Genomic DNA, 19,666 nt, shown 5'->3' with positions numbered 1-19,666 from the left:
CCAAGGGGAGACCTAATCAAGCGGCCGTGCCACCACATTTGAAGCTGCAACCATCATCATTTGACAAAATAGGCACATGATCCGCCTACGGGACCAAGGTCAAGCTTCACGGAAGCGTCAAATGGTGGACCGAAACGCTAAAAAACCCGCACACTTGCAGTCAACCTCAGTTGTCAAGTCTTGCAGGTCCTCCACCATACACAGCCACGTGGCCTGTACACTTTGCTGGTTTAGGCGTTAGAGCAACAAATCGGTAATGAGCCGCAGTGTCACCTACACAGCCTAGATGCGTCATCGACAACAGGCTTTCAGTGAAACGTAATCCAGCCTGGTTGACGACATCGAGCGTCTTACGATCGTGTCGTTTTTCGGGTAATTTGTAGACACAGCAGATTCCGCCAGCACTTCTCCGTTCATATTTAGGAAACGTGAAAATCTGGCCACATATCATGTCATAGCCGGTGACTCTGCGGAGAGTCCATTCCGCAGCCATCTCACAGGCTACAAATGTCTAGGCACACACACGCAAAGCCTTGGACAAGAAATGCTCGCTCAAGGTTTCACTGTGTCAGTCTATGGAATTTGGTTTTCGCCAAGCACCCTGGTGAATAAAAATGATGGATCGCACGATTTTGTCTAGACTACAAAGAACCGAATGACGTGACACAGGAGGATTTATTTCGGTTATCACAAATAAAAAACATTCTAGACGCATTCGCGTGACTTAATTCTCATTAAGAACGGCTACTGACAGGTCCCAGTGCATTCATTTGAGCGCGAATAAACAGGCAATGCGTGCCATGAATTCAACGCAACGTTACAACGCCTGCTAAAAAAGCCTTTCTGTTCGCTCTTTCTCGCGTGAGTTGAAGCGTGGTGGCGCCAGTCTGCAAATAGCCTTGGAACACTTCCGGTTCCCAACTATACTCCGTTTCACCTTCAGTCCGAGCGCAGTGGACGCCACGAGCCATCCCAGCCGATCCAGCGCCGGGAGAAAGTCGCGTGACCTGCCGGTGGGGCGGGGCGACACAAGGAGCTCAAGGTCGCATGACACTCCCTCAACGCCGCATTGGCTGGGATGGCTCCTAGCGTCCGCTGCGCTCGGACGGAAGGTGAAACGGAGTATAGACGGCGGGTTTCGCAGTACTTGAGTCCGGACGCAGCCAACGCTACCAGCTGGTGGTACAAATCAGACAGCGTCAAAAAATGCAAAATCTTGGTGCTCGTCATGTTTTTGTACGTGTTCTATCATCGCTGAACCAGTCAGAAACAAAAGAGTCCTGGTGACTTCCTATTTCGACGCTGCTTGATTGGTCCCATTGGCTCGTAGCTTAGATGCGTCTGGACTTACGCTGAAATGAAGTATATGCGACAAGTCACTAATGATTGGACTCATATTACAGATAACTTCAACATTTTGCCTGTCTTTTCTCCACATAAAAAGTCCCACTTTAGAAAAAAAAAAATGCCAACGCCCACGCCCTCTGTCCCAGTGACAAAAAACACTGTAGCCAAAACAAGAGAGAACGCTTTTACCGGTAATTGGTAAATGAAAAGTAACGCAAAAGTCACGTGCGTTTCTTTTTATCAGCAGCATAACGATATCAAGTTCAACGATATAGAAAACCGCAGGAAGGTTAGGATAGCCGCAAAGAAAACAGTATTTTTTGTATTATCGGTCAATAGAACCACTGAAGAAACGGGCAAGGCATGTACAAATGTACGAAAGACAAAGATCAAGTAAGAAAACGCCGAGTAGGCTCTCTGTCGCCTTCCATCATGTTTTTCTTTTTATTCCGGGCAGGAGAAAGCTCTTCGGGTTTATTTGCTTTTGTCTTTTACACTGTTTCACCCCTTCCAACTTCTCATCGACGTCTCCCGCCACCTGCACAGACATCAAACGCCGGTCCGTATACCTTCTCGATTCGCCGGTTCACAACTCGCGTAACATACGATGTAGCCTCGCGCGAGGGGATTGAATTCTCTTTGTCTTTGATGGGCGCTACTGTATTATAGCACGCTCTCATAGAGTTATTATAATAAACGCTAGATGCTCAGCTGACGCTAGTGTCTGCGGAACTTCCGGTTTCAAATTGAAGCAGACAGCATGCAGTCTACTTTTCCAGTTTTCCTCTGTATTCATATGGGAAAACGCGCGTGAATTTTGTCTCGTCGCCGGAAAATAACAATAATAACATTTGTTATTTTGGTTGTACCGGATAGTATGTACCTTCATTAATATTGTGAAAGTGTAAGTGCTTTAGCTACAGCATTTTTCCTTTATCACTGAACGATGTTAAACTTCGCTATATTTCAGGCCCAAACCTCTGTTCCATGGCAGGTATGTAGAAACGAGCGACGATTCTAAGCAAAATAACAATCGAAAGGAATATAGAGTGTGTTCAAAGTTTGCCAGCATTCCGTTGGTGCTTATATATTGCTAATATGCCTGTCCCCTCACTGTATGAAAATGACCCCGTCGTGCATCTTTACGAGTGGTTAAAAAAAACGTTCGAAACGTAAATAATAAAATACGTGGGCTACGAAAGGTGTGTTTTCTTATTATTTCCTATGTTGGGCAGTTTTTATCGCGCACCTGTTCTCTGGCTTCCCCCTATTTGCAAAGATTTGGAGCGTGCGGGTGATGATATGAACACAGAACAAGCATCTTCGTATATATTCACGAGAAGAAAGAATAAAGCAGTACTTATTTATTGCAAATCGGACTATATTACGTGACTTTCAATTTATTTTGATCGTCTGCAAGCACAAGGAGTTACTTATCCAGTGTTACTGCGTAGTTCTTGCCGTCTCTCTTGGTTTTCCAGATGCATTCCGTTCGTTTGGCATGAATATCCCCCATGCTGGAAAGCTCCGACGCCGTGTTCGCGCTAACAGTGTCCGACAGTGCACATAAATTTATGTACAAAACGGTTTTAGCACCGTTTTTCATGCCACGATTTTAAAACAAAAACGCCGTAGCTGACCAATATTATTTCATCTGCGTGTCTGGGAAATGTTCCAATGTGCCTAGTGGGTACGAATTATTCGTGATATTTGCTCTTATAATCAAGCGCAGAGAGGAAATGCACTCGCTCTTTTTCGTAGAAATTCATTACCGGAAGTCAATTTCGGACTGTTTGCTGTCTGCTTCGATTTGCAACAGCACACTAGCGCCAGTTGAACATCTAGCGTACATTATCATAACTCTATGCACGCTCTTGAGGCACGGCTGAAAAGCGCCCGGTGCGAGGCTAAGAGCATCGTCTTCGAGGGTGAGGACGATACTTCTTTTGGTTTACTTGTCTGGGCATGTAGTCAAGTCCACTCCTCACTTTACAGTCACCTGTCAACATAAGAGGGGGGGGGGGAGAGGGGGGGGAGGGGGAGAGCGGTAGGCCATCTAAAGTGTGCTGAGAGAGAGAGAGAGAGAGAACGCCTAAAAATGGTGTGATCCTCTATTGTTATGTGAGACCGATGGCCACACTTCTCTCGCTCTCTATGCCCTCCCCTCCTCTGCCCCCCCCCCCCCCCCCCCCCGAATATTGGTAGGAAAGTGGGAACCTATGAACGATCGATAACCCGCAACCGCTACTTTTTCTCTGACTGGCCGAGTTTTCGGTCATGGAGTGTTCGTCGTCTCCACGGCCATCTCTTAATGCGATATTCAAAATTCAGGTCATTAAGGAGAATGGAAACCTAGAGTTTCAGTGCATACTTTGCTTGCCAAAAAAAAAAAAAAAAAACACACACACACACATTGTCATCAGCAAGAACAACGAACTCTAATCTAAGGAAACACATCAAGGTAAGCTGGGTACCTGCATTCTGCATCGGCTATTAGCGGCGAGATTTCTTGGTCGCGCCCTCGTATGGTTTTCTCTCGTGACGTTATTGCCTTGCGAACAACAAGTTCGATGGTGTTTGTAATGAGCATGTTGGAAGCTTGAATTCAGTGCACTCTAAAACCAACACTTCTAACACCGTCACAATTGTGGCTCTTACATTCCTCTTATTTCCGTCGACGGGAAATCATTTGCTGACGTCATTGTCAGCATTTGGCCAATCGTGCAAGGTCGACCACAGCGACGCTTTCGGTTGCGCACGTCGCTAATACATAGTAATGTTAGAACCCAGTTTTTCTTTTCTTGTGAATAACAGGCGAAGCACCCGAGTCAAAAGGGAGCTCTCGTAGATAGCTTCTTTAGCTCCGAATCTCATAGCGGAGGTAGACGCCGCTACTGAACATGCGCACCGCTAGCTTTGTTGGCACAATTCCAAGCTTTATTTCCGATGGCCATAAGCTAGCGGGATGGCAGGTGTGGTTGAAACTTTCGGTGCGTTGTCAGCTTACGGATGAACCGAGTGCAACTACACTCAGCAGCCGCGCCACAGCAACGGTCGTGGTTGCTGAGTGTGTGCTGAGTGTGTGCTGACGGCGATCTTCCCGCAGTAAATATTCCCTATATAGCAATGCGTCCAAGATTACGAAGTGTCAGAACCTAACATTATCGGACTCAAAACGAATGAGACGTTTTCGGAAATGTAGTGAGAAAATGAGGTTTCTTCATTGCAGACTTGTGCTCGTTACTTGAAAAATGTAGTGGATTACAATTGCAAACTACCAAGCCTCAAATGTAATGCATTAATTACCTTTACAAATTACTTTCGCTGAAAAGTAACGGATTACTTTACTCTTTACGTTAAAAATTACTTTCATGTTACTTTTTCCGTGCACTTATCCAGAAAACAATAGAAACAATTTTGATCTTTTTGTAAAATTGTCTTCAACACTACTTTTCATTTCTTATACGCCCGTATTATGGTAGGCATGTAAAGAAAAAATATTGTATTTAAGAGAAAGAGTGTAGGCGCACTCCGTTCACCTGTAAGCTGACAAGGCACCGAAAGCTGCAACCACACCCGCCATCCCGCTAGCTTACGGCCTCCGGAAATGATGCCTGGAATTGTGCAGACAAAGCTAGACGTTCGCATGCTCAATAGCAGCGTCTACCTCCGCTACGAGATTTGGAGCTGAAGAAGCGATCTACGAAAGCTCCCTTTTGACTCGGGTGTTTCGCGTGTTATTCACAAGAAAAGAAAAACTGGGTTCTAACGTTACAATGTATAGCCAATGCAGAATGCAGGTATCCCCAGCTTACCTTGATGTTTTTCCGTAGATTAGAGTTCGTAGTTCTTGCTGATGACAATGTGTGTTTTTGGCAAGCAAAGTATGCACTGAAACTCTAGGTTTCCGTTCTCCTTAATGACCTGAATTTTGAATATCGCATTAAGAGATGGCCGTGGAGACGACGAACACTCCATGACCGAAAACTCGGCCAGTCAGAGAAAAAGTAGCGGTTGCGGGTTATCGATCGTTCATTGGTTCTCACTTTCATACCAATATTCGGGGGGGGGGGGGGGGGGGGGGGGAGGGGCAGGGAAGGGGAGGGCATAGAGAGCGAGATAAGTGATGGCCATCGGTCTCACATAACAATAGAGGATCACACCACTTTTAGGCGTTCTCTCTCTCTCTGTCAGCACTCTTTAGATGGCCTACCCCCTCCCCTCCCCCCCCCCCCCCCTTTTATGTTCACAGTTGACTGTAAACTGAGGAGTGGACTCGACCACCATGCCCAGACAAGTAAACCAAAAGAAGTATCGTCCGCACGCTCGAAGACGATGCTCTTAGCCTCGCACCGGGCGCTTTTCAGTCATGCCTCACTCTAAAAAAAAAAGGTGTCAAGGGAGAGTAAGTGCCCTAACTTACTCTCCTTTAACTCTATCTGCATGGAAGTTACTCTTTCCCGACCGCTTCTTTCGATGATACTCTCCCTTAACCCTTCCTCGACCTCGAGAGTAACTGTAATGAGAGTTAGTTTCTCCTCGCGATATCACGGGCTGTCGATAGATGGCGCCGCTGTGGGTTCGGCGCTAAGGTCCCTCTGGACTTTATTCGGCGCAAGTTCGACGCTGTTCGGCGCAGGTATTTTTTTCGTTTTCTCGGGGAAACCTTTTTTTTTCCCATCCGCTTTTCTTTTTTTTTCTTTTTTTTTTCTTCTTCTTTTTTTTTTTTGGGGGGGGGGGGGAGATGGGCAAGGATGTTTTAATAAATGAGTTGGTACAGCCTGCCTTGAAGGGTTTATATTTCAGTATTTATTAACTTAATTATTACCTGCGGCAGGAAGATCATTGGAGCGGGGGACACTCCTTTATCTAAGCAATAGGCAATTAATGCTTTTGCTACACAGATATATTAAACAATAAACATATAGATCAGTGTGTAAACGGGTGTATGAGCGGATGCTGACGCGCGTGTGCGATTATGTTTCGTTACATAAGTGCCTAGGGTTGTTATGTAGCCCAGGGATGTTTTTGGGGCATTGTTATATTTTTGGGGGGTCGTTTCAAGTTACTGCTGAGCCCGACCTCACTGATCGTAGGAACATGTATATATATAAAAAAAGTATTTTTTCCACATTCGCATTAAAAGAAAGCAAAGAGGAAAGCCTCCCTCCGCGAGAGAAGAGGTCGGCTTCGCGCGGTCTATTGCATACGCCACGTGACGACCATTTCATAAAGCGTCGCCCTAAACTCGGCGTTCGTTTCGAAGCCATGTATAGGTTCAAAAAACCTATACATGGCGGCAAGCCAGGTTTATGGTACGTGACACTAGGGGCTCCCTTATTTTCACCGCCGTGGAGAAAATAAACGACGGAGCCAGAGCGTTTGGAAAAGTTGTTAGCGATGATTTCCAAACTTGTTATGCGGTCTTTGTTTTGAGTCATTAAATAAACTTGGCTTGACTACTACCTTTTTTTTTTCAATATTTACATTTTACTTTCCGAAGCGCGGGAGTCGATCAGTCTTCTGCTCTGTTCAAGAAAAGCTCTGGGGGGTTAAACCTTTAACTCTGCACAGTTTGCTACATCCTTTAACTGTTTTAACCTCGTTCTCCGAAGCTCCCTTGACAGGATGGTTTTCGATATAAGGGAACATTCAAGATCGCTGCTCTTTTCCGCTGTTTATCAAACAGTTCCTAATGTACAGCGGAAGCACCGTGTAGCATTCCGGATATCGATATTTGTGGTACGGATCTCACTGGCTTTAAATATAGATACATTAGTGTGTATTACAGAAGTCTTATTTCGCTGTCCAACAGAGCCACATTTAAACTGCCATTGACGGGTTCACCTTACGTTCAGTTGGTTCTACACAGCAAGCGATAGCTCAATTATTTTGGGAAGAACGTAGACTGCTCTATGTCGCCCTACGATATGTTAAAAAGTATGCTAAGCTTCTTAGGTTCGATGCCCCCGAGGTACGAAACACGGACGACAGAAGCTCAGTTAAAATGAATGAGCGAAAATATCTGTTCTGTAAGTAGTGGTAGCTTCCTCCATCTAGCATGGCCTTTGAGAAAGCCTGTGTCTAGAGTGCCGTGGTACTCTTGCCAAGCGTTCAAGTGTCCACGTCCGATGGCACTCTAAGCACGCATTGGAGTGCCGTCCGAATGCCCTAAATGGGCTGTACAGAAGACGTGGGTCAGCGCGTCCCGAGAAGCAGAGCCTGCCGCATCCGTGAGCTAAAGAAATCCGATTCACAAAAAATTTTTCACCATCGAAGTGCTTCGGAAGTAAGGGAAGTGTCGCAAGCGGAAATTTAGAGGACCCAGAGGAAATTAGAGAGTAAATAAATTTAGAGGAATTTAGAGGACCCAGAGGAAATTAGAGAGTAAATAAATTTAGAGGAATTTAGAAGATAAATAAATCTGTCTTTTAGAGACAGCCAAATTTACTTATAAGTTTGGTCTTGGTACCAATCCAGCCAGCTGAAAGTCATGATGTGGAAAGATTGTGAACTTTAATTTGGTCTCCTGTGTTTGTTAGTTACTGAATCGACAACAAACCAGCACCGACCAACCAGTTCTTTTACGACGCAAATATTTTCACGAAAAAACTTAAAAAAAACTTCGAAAAAACAAATAAATAAACACAACAAAGATAGTGTGGAATGAGCATGCTGCGGACACTAAAGTTCGTTAATAATTTTTTCTTATTTTTTTGTTTTGTTTTTTTGTTTGTATGGAGCATTAGTGCAAGCTGGGTGCAAGGTGCGCAAGGAACGAGCGAGGCGCCCGTTGAGTCCGGATTCCCTGGATTACCGCCTTCGGAAGCACACGCTGTCCTCAGTTGCCACACAAAGCCTTTAGTCATGGATCGGGGACTTTATCCCCCGTAAGCTGACAGCGCGGTGGAAACTACGTGCTTGTTAGACCGTTTGACTGTCAGTCTCGCACCACGTGATCACCCCTTCTCCGCATACACACGCGAGGCGAGCGAAATCAAGCGATAAGAGTCAGGCCACTGAATGGTTGGCTAACGCTTAGCTTCACCGCATTGTCAACTTAGAGATGAACGAAATAAGAGCTCACCTCTACAATCGATTTCCGGCCTGTTATCGCCTGACATCACTTTCTGCCCGCGAAACCTCCAACCTTGAAAGCAACAAGATCGTTTTGCCCACGAGCAAGCTTCCCGGAACTTTAGAACGGATGCCTTGCGAACGATGGGGCCTAGGAAGAGTAGCGCTGCCATAATTTTTTTTTTTATTCTGTTTTTGATTTTACGAACGGTTTCGGAATATATGACCGAATACCGTTTTGGCATCTCCACAGAGCTAAGATTTAGTGACACTATGAATGTGTCATTGATAGTAGGTATTCCATGCGCAATTATGCATACATATATAGGACAACGATAATTTATTTGTTATGTTTGTGAACACGGAAAATACATAAATGAATTAATTAATATATTTATAAAAGTATCTGTTTCACATTTTTTCTCAAGAAGGTCTTTCTCGCGCGCTTCATGGGTAACAACACAATCATTTAAGTACTGACGTGTGCACTTATATGGCAGAATTTTTTTTTATTTTTATACAAAAGAACGTTACGTTAATTTACCTTAATTACTTTTCTCGATTAAATTTTCCTTATAATAAGGGACGTGCTTAAATGCATATGTGCTTCTGTGCAACCCAGCTGTCATTGCTGCCAAAAAAAAAAAGCAAACATCTTTTTGATAGGACAGGTCAGGAGTGCTTTTATATTATAAATTTGAAATAAACACCCGTGCCAAAATCACCGGTGCATTTCCAATGAGAGGGGCCGCCATCCCGTGCTCGCCTGGCGTATAAGTGATCAGTGACTCGTCATTCGTAATCTATAGATAGTATTTCGGATGAAAACATTATTTCAAAGCAAATGAGGGCGAAATTACAGTCGATGTGCCATAGTGAATCGTTAATTAAACAAGAGTCCCACCTACACCAAACCTATGACGTCGCGCTTAGGCGGTGGTACAGCCTGTTGAACGGAGCATGGCCGAACGCTTCACACTTCGGAAAATGGGTACATGCAGCGCGTCGTGCGCGGAGCTCTTGTGTGCAAACGCGTGCTTGTTTACACGCAATGAGTTGGTGTACACTCGATTCAAAGGTCAAACTGTTCGTGAGAGATTATTCGGCGTGAAGTCGGTCTGCCTTTCAAGATTTGCGACACTGGTTCACGCTGTACATGAGACACGCGTAGCTAGTGCAGCACGACCGCTAACCTGAGGTCGTTAACGTGCATCACGCGCTATACTTAGTTTCACCTCCGAATGAACCGCAGATGCTGTTTCAGTGCTTGTGCACCCGCGAGCACTCGTGTGCCCGCCGAGGCGTCATCCAAAACAATTAGCTCGCGCTTTTAGCACGTGTGACCAACAATGGTCCATGCTGAGTTGAGACGAAGTATTCCTGGTGTTCATAGCGCGTTCTGTAGAATTAGCTTGCGCTCCTCGTGCTCCTACCTCCAACCAGTCAGCGACACGCGCGGGCTAGCGCGAAATCCTCCCTTTGAAACAGAAATTTCTAGCGCAAGCGGTCATTCCGCGAAAACACCTCTGAAGGCTGCACTTTCGTGCCGGTAGCCTTTGCTGTTTAAGGACAAGCCTCGGGCACGTGCAGCATTCGCGCGGAAAAATATTTTGGTGTTGTAGTAGTATTTTGAAGTGCAGGAGAAAAGCTGGAAGCCACCCGCATCACGAGCAGAGTGCTCGCGAAAGTAGCCTAAGTACTTTTAACGTAAGCTACCACTTTTAGAAACAGATTGTAATTGTTTGAATAATCTTCTATTTGTTCTTCTTTCCCAAAAAATTGATTCGTGATTAGAGTGATCTCCGAGAATACCGGTCACCAGTGATACCTGTATAGTGCCATATTGGCGTGACATTTGAGTGCTGTGCTCTTGATGCATCGTGTTCCTTTTTATTATTCCTGTTTTTTTTTTTTTTTTTTTTGCAATTTGGCAATTGGACTTTTATGTAGTCGGACGCTGTGTTTCTCTATCGGTGACAATTTGATAGTTTATGTACGAAATTAATCCCTAAATAATGCCCTCTGCACACTGTAGGCAATTTTATAAATAAATAGAACAAATAAATATCCGTGGGAAGGGTGCGCTAATAACTGAATGAATAATTTTAGATTAGTCTTTCAAAGGTTGGTATTTTACGGCAGTTAATCATTCAAATATTAAGCTGAGATCTGTTTTTGTAGTGAAGGCAAGTGGAACCGTTCGCGGGTTTTAGAGATTCGAAGAGCTATCGCTGTAAAATGGTAAACACTCTCCAATGTACTTTTTTTTTTTTTTTTTTCGGACATGTTGGTTTGAATATATTTACTGTGGCGGATGCTTTCAACGCGTGAGCTCTTGTTTAGTGGGGGCATTCCTTCAGTAGTGCACCCGCTCTCTCTTGACTCGGTATTACAAATATCAAATGATTATTAACCCCTCCAACTAGCAATCCGGAAAATTGGTTTTATCGACGTGTCTCATTCGCTATGGCAATCGGTTTGTTGGATGATGCTTCATCGACAAAATCGTCTCGTCGGCACTGCGCTGTCCCATCGACGGTTTCATCAAAACGAGCGTTGTGTCGTTTCACAACATAGCTTGCTTTGCGATAGCATTTATGGGCGAGCCCTGCGCACTTTACGCGTCCGTAACGGTCCGCCGGTCGGTCGTCTGTAACCATACAACAGATTGGAGCCACCACGTAACCACAGTGGAAATAGCGCTCAATACAATAGTCACAAGGTCACGTGACTAGAATCCATGCGGGCGATGTAAACATCGTCACTGATGAATCCATGAATCCCGAACAAGAGCTCTGCCGGACAAAAGCTTTTCGATGACCCGCGCGAAACCTCAGCACTTCTTTCCAGAGACTCGGATAAAAGTACATCATTTTATGACAACACGTGAGCAAAGGATTAATGAAGAATTTCTTTAATTTCATTGCCGATCTTGATATGAGGACCGTATGTTTGTTTCTGGGGACCGAAAGCTACGTTCAGAAATGTCTCGATATGGGCTCATCGGGGCCGCCAAATGGGGCTGCCGATGTCCGCGTCAATGCCTCGCCGGTCTGTCGCGGCCAAATGCATGGGACCTTTCGCTCCAGATTATTAAGTTGACTCTATGACCCCGAGAGAAAAGCTTCGTACCTTAACTACGGGTTTATGAACTTCATTTCGTGTCTAGTGAAGAACCCCGTTGCGATTGACGGGACAAGAACATATTCTGAAACGTGGTTATACAAGGACGGCTCTATGACTTTACGGCACAACTGCTGCCGCAATAACACGCCGAATGCCTCCAACATGGCACCACCAAGGCACTGATAGCAGACGATAACGTTGTTTTTGATTTAGAGTTTAACCGGAAATAACGTCAGCTGCAAAACGCAAAAAAAAAAAAAAAAAAAAGCGAGCACAAAGAAGCACGAGTGCACACTCGGAGCGCTACTGGCTACTGAATTTTATTTGGAAAACACGAACATATGTACACTCATTATTATACCTCACCCCAAATGAATCTGAATTTCTAATTTGCTGAAACGAGCGACGACGCACTGATGCAACCGTCATCCTTCTTTACACTGATTTTGAATGCCTCGAAAATTCTCCCCTCTGTTTTCGGTACCTACTTGCCCGGAATAGGTATTTTATCTAGCAAAAAAAAAAAAAAAATCATACGAACGCTTATCACAGTGGACTGCCAAGTTCCACAAGGGAGACCGCTTTACAGAAAGTTCATGCCCTCGGTACGATCTGATGGAGCACGAAAGCACCCGATGTCAAAAGCCCGTGTCAAATGCCTCACGGCTGACACTCCATCCTTTTGCCCCGCCTTTAAAAAGCTAGCTTGATCAGAAGCCCATGACGCGAATCCCCAGATCATATGGCCGGGTTCTCACCGTGATGGTGAAGCATTCTGCTTTTAATTAAGAGACAGCAAGTGTGCACGCGAGCGTGTGTAACGTAATCATGCCGTCATTTGTAGACCTTCAACATATTAGGTTAAGGAACAATGATGCTACACCTGTACGATCGCCCACATGTGGTTGGTATTTTAGTCTAGAGATCTGGTGCAATCCACATGTTTGCGTGCATTTTTTTTTTTTTTATGCGCATGTTTTGCTGTTTTGTTTATGTTGAGGCATAACCTAGTTAGCCTCGCTGGTGCTCCGAGGCAACGGGAAGTGGCTGACGATTTTCTTAAAAATCATATTGCCTCTTTTTTTTTTTTTTCGTTGGGAGACATTTGATTTATCATTCTCGTTTTAATGTTGACATTAGGGTTCAAGTTGAGTTCGGAGCGTCGTGTCTGCCAGACTCTGTTTGTCTTCTTGCTCTAGAGCTGTCATGTTTAAGCAATCTCTATCACATTGGTTTTTTCGATACCGGGCAAGCAAATACCAACAGAGACAAACGACAGAATTCGAGCGCCCTTCCCCCGCACGGGGGGGAAGGGAAGGCGCACGCATTGACGGCCTCGAAACGGAATGCTTACAAGGTCGCTCGGCCTGGTGCAAGAACTCGTTCTTTCCCTGGGAAAGGGCGAGAGAATGTGATGAGAGAACAGTTCCCCTCCCGTTTTCCCCACACTGCCCCCCACACCCATCACCAATCTCTTCTAATCTCTTCTTTGTAAGCGAAGAGGACTCGTCCTTGAAGGAGGACTCCCTTCATTTTTAAGCTGACAGTGTCGAGCGAGCTAAGCGCCCACCGGACCAGTTATCACCTGCCTCGCTCTCTGCGCCTGGTTACAAGAGGGAGCGTGATCACGTGGTTAAAGACAGACGTGCGATTAGTTTACCGGGCACCCCTTAGCTTCCTCTACACTTTCAGCTTAGGAGTGACGGAGCCCAGCAAGCAAATCACACACACTAAAAAAAAAAAAGAGAAAAAGAAAAAGAAAAAAAAAAAAAGAAGAGAAGAAAGCGTTCAGAGGCGCGCGCGCCAAAACGCCGTCGAGGCGAGATCTCTTTGCTTTGGGGCATTTCGCCATCGGAGCGGCGGAGGGAGGCCCACCCGAAAGCCGGCGCACTCAGCTCGCGGACGAAGACGTCTGTCACGTGATGTTCAGGCCGCACCGTCGGCACCCCTGCGTAGGCTCGCCGACGGCAGCTCTTCCAGCTCTTCCATGACTTCGTTGACGCGACCACTTGAAGTTGTCACCATTCAACCGCACTTAAAAGGTAAGTAGCTCATTTTCGCATGCGCCTCTAGAGATAATCGAAGTGCAGAAGGACTGAAAGATGCGTAACTTAACGCGATAGCGCGTGTTGTGTCAGAAAACGCGCTCAACCTTGTTGCTTCCGCTTTCCCCACTCAGTTGCACGAGGGCAACGCATCCTCGCATCAGACTCGACGCAATTGACGTGTGCAGAACAAGGGCTCATTGCCATAGGAGTTTGGTTTGCTCTGGTTTCTTCCAAACACTTTTTGTTCGTACCTTTTCGCTTTCCGGCGCCGTAAGAAGAACGGAAGAAATCAAAAACACTGAACCGCGCTCGGTGAATAGTTACGATGGGCGCTCTCGCGTGCTGAAATTCAAAGAGAGCATGTCATATCTTCTTTAGTCTATTTATTTATGTAAAAAAAAAAAAGAAGAAAAGTTCTTGTCTTAGGCAGTGGTGTGTTCGTTTCACATCGCGCATCCCCGCTCCGCGAATGAGGCCACCAGGGGCCCTAAACTCGTCAAACACAAAGTTGGAGCCGAAAGTTCGCAGAGCACGCCGATTGGACATCGGCGACAAAAGTGCCAAGTCATCGTCGTGATTGTCCAATCGGTTCGCTCCATCAACTTCGGCCCCAACTTTGTGTTTGACGAGTTTAGGGCCCCAGACGGTCATGTTACATGTCGAAAAATTGCCTTTCTGGAGCGTTCCGGAGGCTGGCGGCAGCGTGCTGAAGTTACGTGTTTTACTCGTTCGTCGGTATTCGCCGAAAAAGTTATTTAAAACCCTGTGTAAGCCGTGAGACTTGCCGTTGAGAACACGTCAAAAGTTTTACGGAAGCGCAGTGCCGTAGGAAAAAGGCGCAACTCGTCGAAATCAAGTTTACCGCGGCGTGATCAAAGCTTCCTTGGCACGCCGAAGCGCTGCGTGTCTCTGGCTTCGCGCGCTTGGATACAGATCAAGAATCGGCGCCGCGGCAAAGTTTTGAAGGTGTGTCGCGCGTAGATGTTTTTGCATCATATATCGGGCACGGAGTTCTGGGTCGTCCAGCTGTTCCGGCAAGTTGCTTTGAATAAAGAGGAAAAACAATATGGACGGTTGCTCTTATGCACTATTAACCATGGCTATTAACCATGTTCCATATCTGCTCTAATGGATCACATGGCAGCACAAATAGAGCAACGCTGTGGAGCAAGTTTGGTTTTCGAGGGCAAAACTACAAGACAATGAGAATTAAAATTTTTGAAGCGCGACCCATATGGTCATGTGCAGTCCCTTGGCCAATCACAATTAGGTGAGTCGCGCTCAAACGTCAAGTGCAGTAAAGTAGGTTTATAATGGTTCAGCACTAATCAGTGATGAGGAGCTATCGTGCACAATATTCTGTAAATCGTCTAACGACGAAAAAAGACGTACTGAGTGCGACACAGTTTGTGCGAACAAGTGATCGCTGGTTTTTCCAGTTTTTCTCTTTGAAACCAAGGGATGTCATCCAAGTTGTTATTGCTACGGAAAGACCTCATATAATGTAAGCAAAAACATTTTGTGCTCGCTAATACTAATTGGAAGTGAAATGTGCCGATGTCGTGTTCGCGCTAACAGTATCATGATGTGTACCTTCCCCTCCTCGTTCGTTGCCACTGGCCACTGGATCAAGCTCTTTCTGGACCGCGAGTGCGGAAGTTACAAATACAGTCGTCGGGGTAAAGTAAAACGCTGCTCCAGAAGCACATATATGGCTTCCCACACATTGCACTTGCAAAACACATTTACACGTTGATTCTTTATTGTCATCCGAGCATGCGAAGGCACAGAGTCGCGGTGCTTTTGTGGGCCAGGGAGCTTTCATCACGCCACTAGATCGATGAAACGTGCTTTCGACAAGTTGTGCCTTTTTCCTGTGGCACTCTGCTGCCGTAAAAATTTCCACGTTTTCTCAACGGCAAGTTTCACGGCTTACACAGGGTTTTAAAAAACGTCTTTGGCAAATGGCGACAAACAAGTAGAAAACATGTCTTTAGCTCGCTGCCGCCAGCCTCCGCCACTTTCCAAAAATAATTTTTTGATGTGCAAGATGGTTGTTCGGTGGTCGCACTCGCGCTGCAGCGAGCAAGCGGGGATGCGTGATCCGGCAATTGTCATAGAGACCAGTGGTTCGTTCGTTTCGCGGTAGGCCTACCGGGCGAACGACAACCGTGCTTGCATAACCTACCGCAAGATGGCGCCACCGACATCATTAGATGCTGACTGGAAGCAGACGATGACGTGCCACCTGCTTTGGCCGCTATGATTTATTAAATACTTTCAGCGGATATGATGTGTTACCGCTTGATAATAAATAGGACTGAGGTACACAAACCACTTCTGTCCCACGGTGAGCTGAGCGAGCACTCTGCCATAGACGGAAACAATTTTGTCCTTTTATGAAATTAAGGAACTCCAAGTTACTCGCTTATATTTCCCTACGTAAAAGCAACTATTAAAATATGTGCTCGAGCGAAAAGTAGCCACTTTCCAAGAAAAGTGTTCAACTTTTACTTTCCCTTTAGAGTTGCTTCCCTTTGGCTGGAACGATTATTGATGCCTTGCATGGGAGGAAGTGAGGTGTCAATCATTGTTTCAGTGGCCCCAATTACTTGAGGGACACTTGTATGATCCTTCCTCGCTATATTTGCATTTTAAAGGGATGCTGAACCGAAATCTGGATTCCACAAAACACGGCGGCACAAGCGTGCAACGGGATGCTACAAACACCAAAACATCACCCATATAGCGATATCTCGACCATATTTTTTAAAAAAGGAGGCGCATTTGACAGATATGTTGACGTCTTGTTTCTTTGAGAAGAGTCGAGAAGGAGAGGGAATGGTCTTGCGTCTTGCTCGCCTCGTCGCCTTGATGGGGCGAAGCAAAGAGAGGAGAAAACCAGATACATTGACTCCACGTCCCTCGTCGGCCTCGTTCAATCTCAATCTCTTTTTCCAAAAATACTGCCGTCCATTCGAAATATCTCCTTACCAGTAGTGCTGTAGGGATTGTAGCGTCCCATCTACAGCTCCTGTATTGTTTTCTGAAATCCAAATTTCGGTTCACCATCCCTTTAAGGAAAAGTGCATGTTGCGACGTGTAGTTTATTCGCTCTGTTAAAATAGTTTTATTGCAATGCAGTTGTCGAAGACTGAACTGATTTAGTAAATGAATCGAGATTTAAAGGCATTTTGCGTTTTTACTTTCTATACCCTTCTATTACAACACTTCCAACAACAATCTTTTTGCTGCTAATATTTGTATTATAATCGCAGTTAAAATAGTTTTTATGGCACTTTGAGGAACTGCGGGGTTTTCTATAGTACTTGCATCGCTTTTTACAAGGTGATGAACGAGAATCGCCTGCTCCAAAAGCTGAAATCGGAGGGGTGGGGGACACGCTACCACAGCCATGATGGAGCACTCACACATATTTTTGTTGCAGTATATACTTCTGAGCATCGCCAGCAATGACGGGCCCATGTGCTGGACGGACCATGGGACGCCACTGAACCGACCATTCTCGAGCCAACCACGGGAAAACAGCGGCTCCCAGAACCCGTCCTGGTGGATTTCAAGTTAAGAGCATTAGGAGCCTGCCAACATTGGTCGTCAGCTGCAATGCCTCTACAAAAGCCGCTGTCCCATGCCAGCCATTCGGGGCACGCTACCACAGCCGTGATGGAGCGCTCAGACATCTTTTTGCTGCAGGTTGGTTATTTGAAAACTTCAGCTTGCTGTCATTCTAGCAACTAATGTCTGCTAGTTGTATTGTATTTAACACAGCTCTCTCTAAATTTTCTGACTATTATGTTGTAAATTTTTTTTTTGATTGTACAGTTAATGACAACTAGTTACTTTCCAAACAAAAGTTGCTAGAATTTATTCTTGCCTTTGTTCTATGTGTTCGTATTTGTTTAGACAGTACTAAACCCCGGTACAAGGAAGATCTTGAAAACTAGGGCAACAGAAAAAAAAAGACTATTTAAGGTAGCCAAAAACTCGAATTTCGAGGCAGCCTGGACCAAATATAACTCTCGGGCCAAACTCTGTATCGAACGTATGCATTTCTTCGAAGAAAAACTTTTAGAACTGACCTGCCTTTAATATTAAAGAATAACGAAAAAACGTTTTGGAAACTTATTTTCCTATATCAGTCATTCCGTTCAATACTCTTGATGAACAATGATGGCAGTGTTATTTCGGACGCTGAATGTCCTATGGTTTTGAACAATTGCTTTTAGTCTACTTTTACTGATCGAGATAGTTCCTTCTTACCTTTTGTACCAGATGTTGATTTTAGGTATATGGACCCTATTTCTATTACACCGTCTGAAATTGCGATATTAATGGTAACCTCAAAATTTTCAGCTCGGCTGGTGTCAACTCAATTAATACAAAAATTCTAAAAAATACCAAGGGTGTAACCAGTGAAATATTGTCACAAAAAATAGGTGACGAGGCAAAGTAAAACTGAACAAAGTGAAAGGTTTAATGGGGCAAACTTTGCCCAAATTAAAGGGAAATAACAGCACGTCGGAGGCGTCGAGTGTCTTCAATACAACAGGGTCAAGCACAAGCTATAGCTGACTGCATAAGGCCACGCGGGGCTTCTTTTATAGCACTCTCCTTTCTAGAACATTCTGTTCTAGAATTAACCACGGCCTTCTCAAAGTTTCTAGAAGCATCGTCTTAGGAGTAAATAAAAACATCTGCCGTCCCAGGATTCAAACCCGGGACCTCTGCATGGCAGTCGGGCGCAGTGCTCACTGGGCTACCCCTAAGCACGTAGTAATATGCAGTCTACTTTTCCAGCATTCGTCCACTGGTTGCGTCCCACCCGAGTGGAAGGTTGGGAAGGTCGTTCCAATCTACAAAAGTGGCGACCGTCACTCTGCGGGAAACTACCGTCTCATATCAATAAGCAGCGTTGTATGCAAGTTGTTAGAACTCGAAATATTTTCTCATGTAGTATCGCATCTGGAATCTACTAACAACTTTTTCTACCGAAATCAGTACAGGTTTCGTAAAAGATAATCATGCTAGAGGCAGTTGCTGGAGTTCACCCATGATATTCATGTTAATATGGACACTAACTCCCAAATATGATGCCATATTTTTTTATTACTCTAAGGCTTTCGATCATGTATCTCTCTGTCATTTAATATCAAAACTTTCCTCACTTTATCATGGATTCAAAGGAAGGACTACCCAGGATAAGTGCTGAATAACAACTGATTTTTCACTGGAATGTGTAGATGGCACTATATTCGCTCAGGCATGGGGCACACCATGGATTTTGCAATTTTTTCTTCTTCATTGCACACTCCACATGCTAACCAAGATCCAGAAAATGAATCTCACCGTTCGTTGGAGTCAGTGAAGGTTGGCTCACTCAAGATGGTCTGTTTTTTTATTATGTAATGGGTTTCCTTCATTTCTCTACACATTTGGTTTTGGTGTTTAAACAATACAATGGTGTTGGAGAAGTGTGGTTTGCACCTGCAATCTCGACAGTGCACCGCTAAATGCTAGTATGCGGTCCCTTGCAATGAGCTTTGGTGTTCTCAGAGTCCGATGTTCAGGCATCGCCCGGTCACCTAGGTATCCTGGTCACCAGATAAAAGTCAAACTTTAAAAGATATATTTTTGTAATTATTGGAGCTTTAAATATTCTGAAAGGTTTTCTGTATGTCCAGTAACCTATGGTGGCTGTCATGTAATGAATATTCTAACTTGCCTACTTTCTGTGTCCTGGCCCCTTTCAAGCAACTTCATTTGGGTTTACAGCTTTCTCAAATCACGCTGGCACCTGCAGTGCACTTGCGTGTAACTCATAGTTTGCAGGTATCGGGTGGTTTAGTTTGTCATTGCATTCTGTTCAGAACCTAACCACATTCCACATTTTTTGTTTTTCTTTGTTTTCAAGGTTCTATAGTTGTTCATATAGACTTGATTGCTGGGCAAGTTACAAACATTGCCTTCCACTTGTAAGCTGGACGCAACCCACTAATTATTTTTTAAGAATAAAGATACAAACATGTTTTAGTCAGTGCTGCATCTTG

This window comes from Ixodes scapularis, unplaced genomic scaffold (genome assembly GCF_016920785.2).
Source record: "Ixodes scapularis isolate PalLabHiFi unplaced genomic scaffold, ASM1692078v2 PGA_scaffold2__306_contigs__length_199485367, whole genome shotgun sequence".
Taxonomy (NCBI): domain Eukaryota; kingdom Metazoa; phylum Arthropoda; class Arachnida; order Ixodida; family Ixodidae; genus Ixodes; species Ixodes scapularis.
The sequence above is the reverse complement of the archived record's forward strand: the minus strand, read 5'-3'. Positions refer to the sequence as shown.